Source organism: Epinephelus moara, chromosome 6 (assembly GCF_006386435.1).
Source record: "Epinephelus moara isolate mb chromosome 6, YSFRI_EMoa_1.0, whole genome shotgun sequence".
Taxonomy (NCBI): domain Eukaryota; kingdom Metazoa; phylum Chordata; class Actinopteri; order Perciformes; family Serranidae; genus Epinephelus; species Epinephelus moara.
This window is the reverse complement of record NC_065511.1, coordinates 28,468,137-28,479,782: the sequence shown is the minus strand read 5'-3', so window position 1 is coordinate 28,479,782 and position 11,646 is coordinate 28,468,137. Positions and strand designations below refer to the sequence as shown.

At 43.0% G+C, this 11,646-nt stretch overlaps 1 protein-coding gene across 1 annotated transcript in view; it reads left to right on the top strand.

Annotated features, from left to right (window-relative positions):
* The first annotated feature begins 407 nt into the window (after positions 1–407).
* Positions 408–11,646, top strand: part of erfl1 (Ets2 repressor factor like 1) — a 58,162-nt gene continuing 46,923 nt past the window's right edge. The window contains exon 1 of the mRNA XM_050047112.1: positions 408–973. The gene's annotated coding sequence lies outside the window, so the exon portion shown is untranslated. The remainder of the gene's footprint in view (positions 974–11,646) is intronic.

The following is an 11,646-nucleotide window of genomic DNA, read 5'->3' as shown; positions in this document are numbered from 1 at the left end:
GGGTGGAGANAGACACATCATATCCACCCTCTTTCACCTCCACGCTGCCCCCCACCCTCCTCTCACACCTCCTCCTCCCGTCTCCCCTCACTCCATCTACCCCCACCTGTCCAAAATGAAAAATCCGTCATTTTCATCAAACGTCCAACCAAATATTATCTACACTCCATTCCCAGAGATCGAATCTTATTTAGGGGCGACGGGATTCGCCATCTGTTTTCAAATTTCATTCCTCCATGAACTTTATTTTCCCTCGACTTTGGACAAAATTATAACCCGATCGATCCGCTTTCTGGCCACCACCCGTCTACATATATTTTCCTTGTGCGGTCTCTTCACCGTGCAGGTCAATTTTCTGTCTCACGTCCACGGGAACACGTGCACAACACAGTCTGCAGCTGATAGAAACTTAAATGCAGCCGGGCTGATGTGAGGTGGAGGTTCAGGCTCAGCTCCTTTTTTCCTCCCCCCCTCTCTCTCTGTTTCTCTCTGCGCTCTCATCCTCTCATCCCTCCCTGCGCCCGGATCTCTCCCCTTCGCGCCTGTCTTCCCCTCACACCTGCCTGCTTCTCCCTGCTTTCCTTTTTTTGGGGGGTTAGATTGCTTATGTAAAACTACATCATACCAATTTCGGACAGCAGCTGGTGGCAGTGGAGTCCCTTTTTTTCCTGTCAACTTTTTGTTGCTCCGAGGACAACTTTTCTCCCGCTCCAGTCCTGCGCGCTGCTTCCCCATCTCACTCGTCTTGATTTTTTTTCTCCTCTCCCCCCTACGGGCGGTACTCACTCACATTGCCACTCATAGATCATGCCAGTGTAACTCTTCACCGATGTAGTTTAATGCAAGAGGAAGGATGCGCGGTCCGATCTGTTAAATTGCCCAGATTACCATCAGTCCTCTGCGCACGTCGACAGGATTCCCAACAACCCAAGTGGGAGCCGCTGGTCAAGTCAATGAAGGTGCATCGGTGAAGGTAAGCATCCTACTTCCCTATTCTGTTACGGACAAGTGGCATTAATAATTGAGAAACGCGTCAGGGATAAGATTCTCATGAGAAATATAATGCACTTTGGTGAGAGGGAAACATGCGCACCTCCTGCAGAAATTGATTGATGTAGGCTGTGTATGCTCCTGCGCCGGAGAGTTGTCGAACAGCGCGCAGTACGCAATACGTCTCCCTCCAAATAGACCGGCAACAATTCCTAAAAGGGTTTTGCTTTAAAGTGAAAACGTGTTTGTGCGTTGCATTTGTGATTTATATCCTACTGCGGCTTCGGGGACTCAAACGTTGAAGAGAAAGAGGCTGATGTCAGACAAATGTGAGATGAAAAGTATAAGAGCGGTAGGGGAAGTGGAACATGAACTTGGGGAATGATCCACTTCAAAAAAGTTGTCCAGGTCGTGCTTATGCGCGTGCAGGTCCTTATTTTAACGTTTGTTGACTTCTAGGTATGTTTATGCTATGGAATTGTTGCTTAAAGGTGACCATAACCATGCAGCTGCAGTCTTATGTACATGTATATGCATAGACTTAATTATGACCCTGTCCTTTAAGCTATCTGTATTTTCCTAGACCACAAGAATATGCATGTAGCAGCTTTCTGACACCATTTTCATATCTCTGAGCATAACAAAATGCTCATATTTAACTTGCAGATGCCATAATGAAAGAAAATTTCGCTGAGTTTAAGCTCTCAGCATCATATGTCGAAGAGACACAAGCAGAGGGCAGAGAAGTGAGACTATAATCTTTGCTGCCCAGTTAATACATACCCTCTGGTGCTGTTGCTTTGATACAGAATGGACGACTGACCCTATGAACTTGCACAGTGTTTGGTTGAGTTTATACATCTTTGCCAGCTTTATGTTATCTTCATGATTTCAGTTTCAAAACAAGCCAGTGCAGCTCAAGAGGTCAGGGTCACATAGGCTCTTTCATCACGCACAGTACATATGGATCAGATCCTTGAGTGATTGCTTTCTGGATGTTTTGCACCGTCAAGCACCTTTAACATTTGTAGTTTTATGATAGCGATTTTTCAAGATAATTACCCAGAAATGTCTTTGACATTAGGCTTCTTTTTAACATTTTACCAGGGCAAACACTGATTAAATATGGCACGGATGCTCACTGTTTGCATTGTTAAAAGTGTAAAGCTGTTCCTCCCTTGCTCGTGGTTCCTCTCCTGATGTAAGGTGACCAAAAAGGCTGTCGTCACGACCTTTTCATAGATTTCAAGTTCATGTTACACAAGGCCTAAAAAACACTTGTAAAACTGAGATGGCTTCAGCTGATTTTCTCATTTGTAGATCACCTCCAGTGTCTGTGTTAGCCATGCAGTTACACATGAAAATACATGAGACAATACCCTGGCAAATGTGACTGAACACACAAAGATGACATTCACACATTTAACTCATGTGATGCAAACTCAACGCTTCCGGTAAAACCTTAGTAGCTGTACAGATAGACCGTAGTTTTGAGTCCTGCTCATTTGGTCAGTTTGACTTTTTTGCGCCTGTGTTTTGCTGCTTCAGATGAAACATTTCCTTTTAAAAAGCCACTGTGATTCGTCAGTGGTCATTTGTATTTTGGTGACAGGAGATGCAGCTTTTCATTTTTGACATCATTCATGAATTATTGCACTTCGTAAATACTTTACACTGATTAACAATGCAACTGATGAGTGGCCTGTTGAGATGTTCCCCTTGTTTTAGATGAATACATGAGGAGAAACCGCCTTTTATCAGTTCATGTTTGCTTTGCAAGTCAAAAATCACATTAGATGCAGAGGTAGATGAGTCTGGTGTACACCCCGTTTGACTGGAGTATCTCACAGTGATATGGATTATGTTGGGTAATTCAGGCCTACATTTTCATGATTCAGCTGTGAATTTCAGTGTTATTCTCCTTTAAGTAGTTGAAATGTAGCACAGTAGCCTCACTTAAGACTTCGTGAATCTACATCTCCCCTTATCATGGAGAGAATCTTCCTTTTGTCGACTGGGGAATCTTTGGATTTCCTGAGGTTGAAGAACCTGGACTCACATCCTATCTGTACCATCGGCTCCCAACAGAGAGTGACCCTGCCTGAGACTTCTTGAGTCTGAATTCCTCTGACTTAAGACTGACAGGGAGATGATTAGTTCCCACCGCAGTCTTGATATGTGTTCTTTTCTGCATCACCATGCCAATACCCCAGCAGTTTCCACTTCTTCCTGAAAGAACTTTTCCTATTGACACTGATAATGTGTTAATCAATACGGCAGTTTTGTGCTTATTCTAAACCACATTATATCCGCACCCTCCGTATGAATCAAGACTCGGCGAGGGCCCACTGCAAGGGAGCGTCCCTCCATTGATTAGGTATTAGCTTCACCTCCTCGAACGCCCAGCCACTTGTTTGCAAACGGCGCTCTATTTCAGAGGTATTCAAACGATCACTAAGCATGGGAGCCAATATTTATAGAGGCTTTAACAGGTTCATTATAGTCAGTGCGGATGGTTCCTCCGAGGGATGGAGCGCTCATAAAGGGCCCAGCGGAGTATGTCCCCATCCACTGAGCATTTGACAGTACAGTCAATGACTCCAATCATTCCTCATCTGCTTTATGGCCACACCGACGTTTATAGCTGTTACGGGGTTAAAATAAAAGCATTAATGGATGCGAGGGGCAGGGGCTCTATTCAGCAGGGTGCTGCATTTAATCAAGGGTCACTCTGTGTAAAGTCCATAATCCACTTGGTGACAGTTAGTGCCACCACAGGGTTTTGCTTGTATACACACACACACACTGTTGCTTCGGGTGAGGCAGTGGTATGAAATGCACTCATTTTATTTACTTAAGTGTGAAGAAACTAAAAGTCCTGCACACTCTTGATCACTCAATTTATTAATGATGTTTTGGTCCTAAAATCTTCATCCGAATTTTTGACTGGATGCACCTGTTAATAAAAGCTTCAGATGTGCATGACATTTGTAGTAATGCTTGCTGAAACACGCAGTCCTGCACCTGTCAAATAATAATACATATTTTCTCATGCAGAATATTTTCTTTATATTGTGCATTTCTCCGATTATCTGTTGTAGAGATGTTTCAGTACCATTTTTTCCTTACCGATAACAATTCCGATTCCTGAACTTGCAAATTGGCCGATACAGAGTTCCAATCCGATACCCCTCGGCTGATAATAATCCATCTTTTCCGATGTGAAATCTTTTCTTTATATCGAGTATTTCTCAGATTATCTGTTGTAGAAATGTTCCAATACCATTTTTTCCATCCCAATAACAATTCCAACTCCCAAACTTGCAAAATGGCCGATACAGAGTCCCAATCCGATACCTGTAGTTAAAAAAATATGAGCAGCTGTATACTACGAAACCCGTATGGATGTAAAATGATTGCTATCATTGTTATATGGCACGGCTTAGGTCAAACCCTTTGTAAAACATGAACAAATACATAAAGAGAATGAACGCCATAAAAGTTTCTCTTTTAATCTAGTTTGACATTTTGCTAACAGCTAACGGTACGCTTTTTACCGGAAAACACGTCCTCTTTGCCACTCGAAAAAATAGTAGTTGCCAGTTGCGAAGCACAATTTGCTGTGTGGGCTACTGTTTTAGAGTGGCGAAGAATTGATTTCTGGGAAAACAGCCATTTTATGTGAGTGCAAACCTAAAGTTTACCAATAAATTGCATTGTATCAGACCATTGCACAGACTTGCGTATTCGCTGATACCCAATCCAGGATTTTAGATGGTATCAGAGGCATTTCCGATATCGGTGGTATCCAAACAACTCTAATCTCTAGTATACTGTATTTACAGTCAAACTTTTTGCATTAGTGATCAAAAACCTGCCATTTACATGCATTATTGCTATTGTACTAAATCATGCATAAAATGCGCAAATTACAGTATGATGACATGCAAATATTGCCAAAATCTGCCTTCTCCTATTTGTATTTTTCATGCTCCCCACGTGTATTTACTCTGTCAGCACGCTGGCACAAATTTAATCTCTTGAGCTTGTGTCCACTCATTTGTTTCTCCTTCCTCTTCCAAATGATCATTATTCTCTTGCACTCCCCACAGTGCCTCCTTCAGCCCTGTTGAGCTTCTGTTTGAATTGTGCCTCTTGCTAAAACTACCTATTTGTGCTCCCCACTTTTCCTCTGTTGCCTTTCCATCTTCCGCTGCACCCAAAGCAGCTTTCCTTTAAGACAGCGTGCCCCCTGTTTTGGAGTCACTGACCCCCCTCGGCTCTCTCCTCTCCCTGCCCCGTCTCCCACTTAACCCCATATTTCACAGCTGAACTACGGCTAATTTCCCCCCAGTCCTCCGAACAGCGCTCTCTCTACTGCTGGAGCACGCTTAATTACCCACAATTAAAGCCAAACGCTAACGAGAAAATTGCTCTGTTATGAAATGACTTCAAAAGAACTAGAGTAAGTAGAATAGATTGGAGGAAAAGTTGGGTATAGCCTCGGGTGGCAGGGAAGAGCTTCTGTGCTGTGTTTTCCCCTCGAGCTGTCTCAGTGGAAGGCAGTAAGCAAAGACTCCGCTGGCAACACCCAAAGCTGTAGACTACAATATTCAACAGCTAAACTCAAGTGTTGGTACTGAGAAAGCACAAGTATTCACTTTAGTAATGGAATTAGTAATTGGAAGCTTTGTTGTGAGAGGGGAAAAGACTTTGGTTACCTGTTTGGTCTCTTTAATCAGAGCAGTTCAAAATATGCAGCACGTATATCTCGAACTTCACGTATCTCCCTTAAAGAAATGTACCATATGTTTCATTATGTCTCATGACCACATAGAAATATTGGCTAAAGGTGGTGTGACCAATGGATTTTGAATAGATTGCTTACGCTCTGTATGATATGACATGATGGTTAGTCTCAAAGCTGATGCTTATTACATTTCATTTGTTGAATGTAGCAACCTGTAATCGCTATACATGCCACGGTTCGTTGAAGTCAAAGACTCATCGCACCTGCAGTTGATGTATTTATGATGTAAAATATTGCACCCAAGATGAGTTTCAGTTTCAAGTGACCATAAACAATACATTTAATACAGACTTACTCCCTGCTGGCACCAGACGTGAAAATGACGTCAGAACGATGTCGGACTCTTACGTCTGACAGATGTTAAATTTTGGTTGGAATGAAAATCGGGTTGATGATATTTTAAATGTCTGCTAACGTTAGAATTCCATATCAATGTTAACATTATTCTTCTCGTTCTTGATACCCTACAACCAAATGTCGGTATTCTGCGTTAAGATGACGTTGGCATGAAATGTTTGGAAGATGTTGGATTTTGGTTACTTAGCAACACAACTTAAAACCAACAAAATGTCAACGTCATCTGTCGTCAGGATTCTATATCAATTGACCTCGGCATTAGATGTTGTCCTGACATTTCATTTTGGTCATCCCATGTCACAACTGAAATTCAACCAAATATCATCGTTAGAAAACGTTGGTGGCTGCTGGGCTGTTTTAAAATAGCTGCACAATCCAAAAAAATTTAAAGAGTCTGTTCACCCAAATATAAAACAACAACAAAAAAGAAACTTGGATATTTTCTCACTTACTTCTTGTATGTAGCGGCACAACTGATTTTGTTTTCATTTTCTGCCTCCATTCCAATACAGTGGAGGTGAATGGAATTTCAATTCTGGTGCTTACAGCATTAAAAAAAATCACCTTTAACAAAACTAAAGGTCTACAGTCATGCTAGTGTCTCTATGAGGGTTTACTGAACAGGGCTCTAGCCAAAATTCAGAGTGTGCAAGATGTCTAGACTTGGCTTTAAACATGTAGGAGTCTGAACCAACAGCTAAAAAGGTTAACACTATAAACGGTGCTAAACAACAGGGACAGTGCTGACAGAGCTGGGGTTGGGCGCCCTGCTTCTGTGCCAATGACATCTGCATATCAGCCGTAACCGCTGTTTGAGCAAGTGCAAAGTGGCAGCGGTGAGCTAGCTTTACCACAACAAACTACAGAGAAGCTCGGATTACACCACACACAGAGGTAGCATGACTTCACTCTCTACTCAGGACAACGTTACTCCTCTATATCTTACCATAGCATACCATAGCTTATATTAATGCTCTGAATGTCACATACAGAACCTTAGCACACGATGACGCTTTCAGCTAAACACTAGCTTTAGCATTCGAGCACAATGACAATGCTAACACGTTGATTAGCACTAAACACAAAGTACAGCTGAAGCTAATTAACAATACACTGAAAATGTGACTTGATGATTGGGCTAAATCAAATGTTAAGGGATCAGCAAAGTTATTACAATTCATCCAGAGTGGGGTTTAAACATGTTTAACAAATTTCATGGAAATCCTTCTGGTAGTTGTTGAGACACATCACTCAAAACCACAAATGTCAGCCTCATAGTAGCGCTAGAGGAAAAGTCAGAGGATCTCCAAAGTCGATAGGCTTCATCCTGTGGGAACTATGAATGTCTGTTCAAATTTTCATGATGATCCATTTGAAAGTTGTTGATATTTCAGTCTGCACCAAAGTGTTGGACCAAATGATCAACATAGAAGCAACGCCAGCAGCATGACTAACACCTCTTTTCAGAAACAAAGTCCTGGATATTCTGGATAATCAACAGATTTTGCTCTGAACTGTGAACCTCTGTTTAGTTGGAAATAGTTTAAATGAGAGCTGCTCACATGTTCACAGTGAGGTCTGTGGATTATTTTGAGTATGCTGGACTCATTTTTTGGAAAGACACATTGATGTTGAATTTATAACTGCAATTTTTAACAATTGAAATGCCATTCACCTCCATTGATTTGTTCAAATATCTCAAACTGTGGCCACATAAGGCCAAAACTATCTGCATGGCTGTATGACTAGAACCGCATGAGAACATATATGTATATTTGTAATTTGTGTGAAGAGACTTTTCAAATCATGCTTTTAGGTTGCTCCACGTGAAAAAAATGATTTGACATGACTGCCAGGAATAAAATGGCTGATTGGTGCCACCAGAACAAATCCTCCAACATTTAACAAGGTTACGCTGCGATCGCAAACACATTCTCGTAACATAACAGCATTATCTCGTGAAACCTCGCCGAGACAGTCTCCCAGCAGCTGAGCAGAATTGAGATACCCAGATGTTAGAACGTATCCGGCACAATATACCTGACCACAAACCCCATTCCCTGTCACCGAGGAGTGAGCCGAGCCTCCCCCTCCCTCAGCCTCCCAACCCAATCCAATCTGCAGCCAGCAAAATGAAACAAATAAACACTAATTCGGATTATTTACGTCCAGTTTACACCACATGACGGAAGGTATGAGAGGGAGAAAAAAGAGCTATATGGTGGGTGGATAATTGTAACAGTGGTAGTAATAAGTGCAGCGGCTACAGTGATAACAATTAGATTTGATTTCATTTGAGAATGCCTCCACAGCTGCTCCCCACTCACCCCCTTAACCCCCTTCTTCCCCTTTTTCCCGTCCACCCCCTCCTCTCCCTCCCTCCCCTCGCTCCTCTCCCCCTAGATTAAAGTGGGTGTGTTAATTCCGTGGTGTAGCGATCGAACAGCTCTGGCAACAATGGGAAATGGGCTATTGATCAGAACAGCTCAGATTAAGACTAGGCAGTGGAGCTCTTTCTTGCTCTCTTTCCCCTCCTTTTCTCTCCATTTCCCATCTTCTTCTGCCTGTCTTCCTGTCTGTCCTGCTTGTGTCATCTCCCCCCCATCCTCCCTCTCTCTTGTCTTTCACACCCTCAAAGAAGAAGAAAGTGTTTGCATGTATAAGAGAGTCCGAGAGTCTATGAGGATTTCCTTGTCCTTTCCTCCGCTGTCCCTCCTCCCTTGCTCTCGCTGCTTCCCTCTTCTTATTTCCGTGCCCGCAAGAACCTCCTCTATTCTCTCAAAACATCACATTCCAGCTTTATCAGATCTATGAGATGCACAGAGACTGACAACAAGTATACAGTAGCCTCGAGCGGAAATATAATGCACAGGCTGCGAGCCTTTTACCAGTTCACTTGCTGCAATTTGACATCCATTCACATGAGATTTGATATCAATCAGTCACAGCGAGGCCCCGTGTCGTGCCACAATTAAAATCCGCCCTATCAGAACAGCTCACATACCAAAATTAGCTGTCATGATCGGGCTGCGGGACAGAACACATTGGATTTGCATTGAATAGACATAAAACATACCAAATGTGAGGAGACAGCAAATCCATACAGTGAAAAGTGAGCTAAGAATCCCCTGCTCTACTTATATTAATTAACTCAGTCAATGGGGATGTGATAGGTCAGTTATTCATCCTCTTCCAGCGCCTCCCCACTCTGTCACATATACCTCCCAGGTGTCGGAGGCGCAGACGCTCCAGCTGCTGAGCAGGGATCAGCGGGGGAAAGAAAATAAATAAATAAACGTCCCCGCTGTGGACATCAGAACGTGCTGGTCTGAGATCAGTGCTTAGAGGTTACTGGCACGTTTCGGCGTGTGTCCACTCCTGCTTTTGCCCTTTTTGGATTTTAGAGGTGACACGCACAAGTGCAACAGACACTGCATACATGTGCAAATGCTGTCATGCACAGGCAGCACACACACACACACACCAGTGGTCACATCAATATTGCCATGACCCTCAGGGGACTCGCAGTATTGGCAAAGCTTTCATCTGCTGAGTGTGTGAGCGTCTGATACTCCCTGCTCCTAACACACAGTCAAGCAGGAGATACAGTAAGGAAGAAAAATACACACAATCAAATACACAAAAGCAGCATGCGGTGCAGCTTTGTGCAGGTGTGAACCCCAAAAAAAATCTGGGCAAGGAGCTGAGAAAGTGTCAGCTGGAGGGGTTAACGAGGAGTGATAGAAGGCTGAGAGCAGCAGTCGACACTAGAGGGCGATAAAGAGGTGTGAGGGTTGTATCTGAGTGTGTGGTGATGTATGGCTGTGACCATGGCCACATTGTACCATTATTGCTCCATATATTTAATGTTTTTGGACCCCAACAGTTTTGTATACCTTTTTTTTTTTATTGAAATCGTACCGATTAAAACCCAGAGGTGTGTGAGGGACTGAGGACTTAATTTGCGTTCTTTAAAAATTTAAATTAGAGTTGAAACTAATGATTGTTTTCATCATTGACTCATCTGCTGAATATTTTCTTGATTAGTTAATCAAGCATTTAATCAATAAAATGTCAGAAAATAGTGGAAAATCCAAAGGTGGCATCCTCATAAAATGGTCTGAAACCCAAACATATCAAATTCACAATGATATAAAACAGAAATTTTTAAAAATCTAACATTTAAGAAGCTGAAACCAGTCAATGTCCAGCATTAAAAAGTTTAACATAAATTCTGACCAATCATTTCAACTCTAATTCCAGTCAACCAATCAGCACCAGTTACCTCACACTCCAGCTCAGCACTAAAACAAGACATACCAATAAAATAATCACCTCAAAAGCTTCTTTTTACCTCCAGCGTCTGGTCAGTGCTGCTCTGACCCTTCCCCTTTTTACCAGTGGGTGCATGTTGTGTTATCAGTTCAAGAATTTGACCTTTTCTTCCCTTGTCAGAGACATTATAAATCAGCCTAACTCCAACTAGACACCCAGCAGACACCGCAGCATCCCGCTCTTCCTTCCAGCTCCAGTCCCCCTTTTCTCCCTCATCCTTCGATCCCCTCACCTCTCCTCTCCTCTTGTGATTCCCTTGTCATAGACTCCGGCTCTCTGCGCTCAAGTGAGCTCCATAGGTTTACCTAATTGATTATTAAGTTGCTGATTGGGGATCAATTAAATAATTAAAGTTTGTTAAGGGCAGAGTCGATTTACTGGCACGGGAGCCAGGGCATGCTCTCCTCTACTCTCGCTCTGTGTGTGTGTGTGTGCGTGTGTGTGTGTGTGTGTGCGTGCGCAGGTGTGTTTGTGTGTGAGTTCATTTTTTCAGACGATTGATAGAAGTGATGCTATTGAGTTGAAGACAGATAATGTGTTTCATCGTATTGTGGATTTTGCTGCAGGGAAAATGTTGACAACAGTGAGTTTCTTCTTCTGCTGAAGCCAGACTGACAGGTGAAGCTCGACCTTTGGTGAGTGGCGTTTTAGGTTTCCTTTATATTCATAGAAGAAGAGGAGGAAAATATCTCTGTGGCCAGGTTGCATTTTACTCCACTTACAGAGAGGAAGTGGCAATGGTCCTCTATAGTTTCAGACTTGAATCCCAGTTGCAGTGGCACCAGTAACTTCTCCATGCCACCACTTCCTTTGCCTCTTTGGAGAATTGCTCCCTGAATCAAGTTGAGCAACATTTGGGGGTCAGCATCTTGGTGACTCCTCGGTGGCTTGGAGGTGAGACAGAGGCAGACAGGCTCCTCTTGGTGGTGGCAAAGAGAGCCCTAAAAGAGAAAACACACACACACACCATTACACACACCCTCTCTCTCACACACACAAACCTCATATATGAGACACAGGAGCGGAAACGGGTCGAATCCTACTTCAAATTCTCTTTCCTCTCGGCTTGTCGACCGGGGAAAACAAACCGACCCGAGGCACAGCGAATGGGGATTTACTAATTAACTACTTACACACGCGCGCGCACACACACA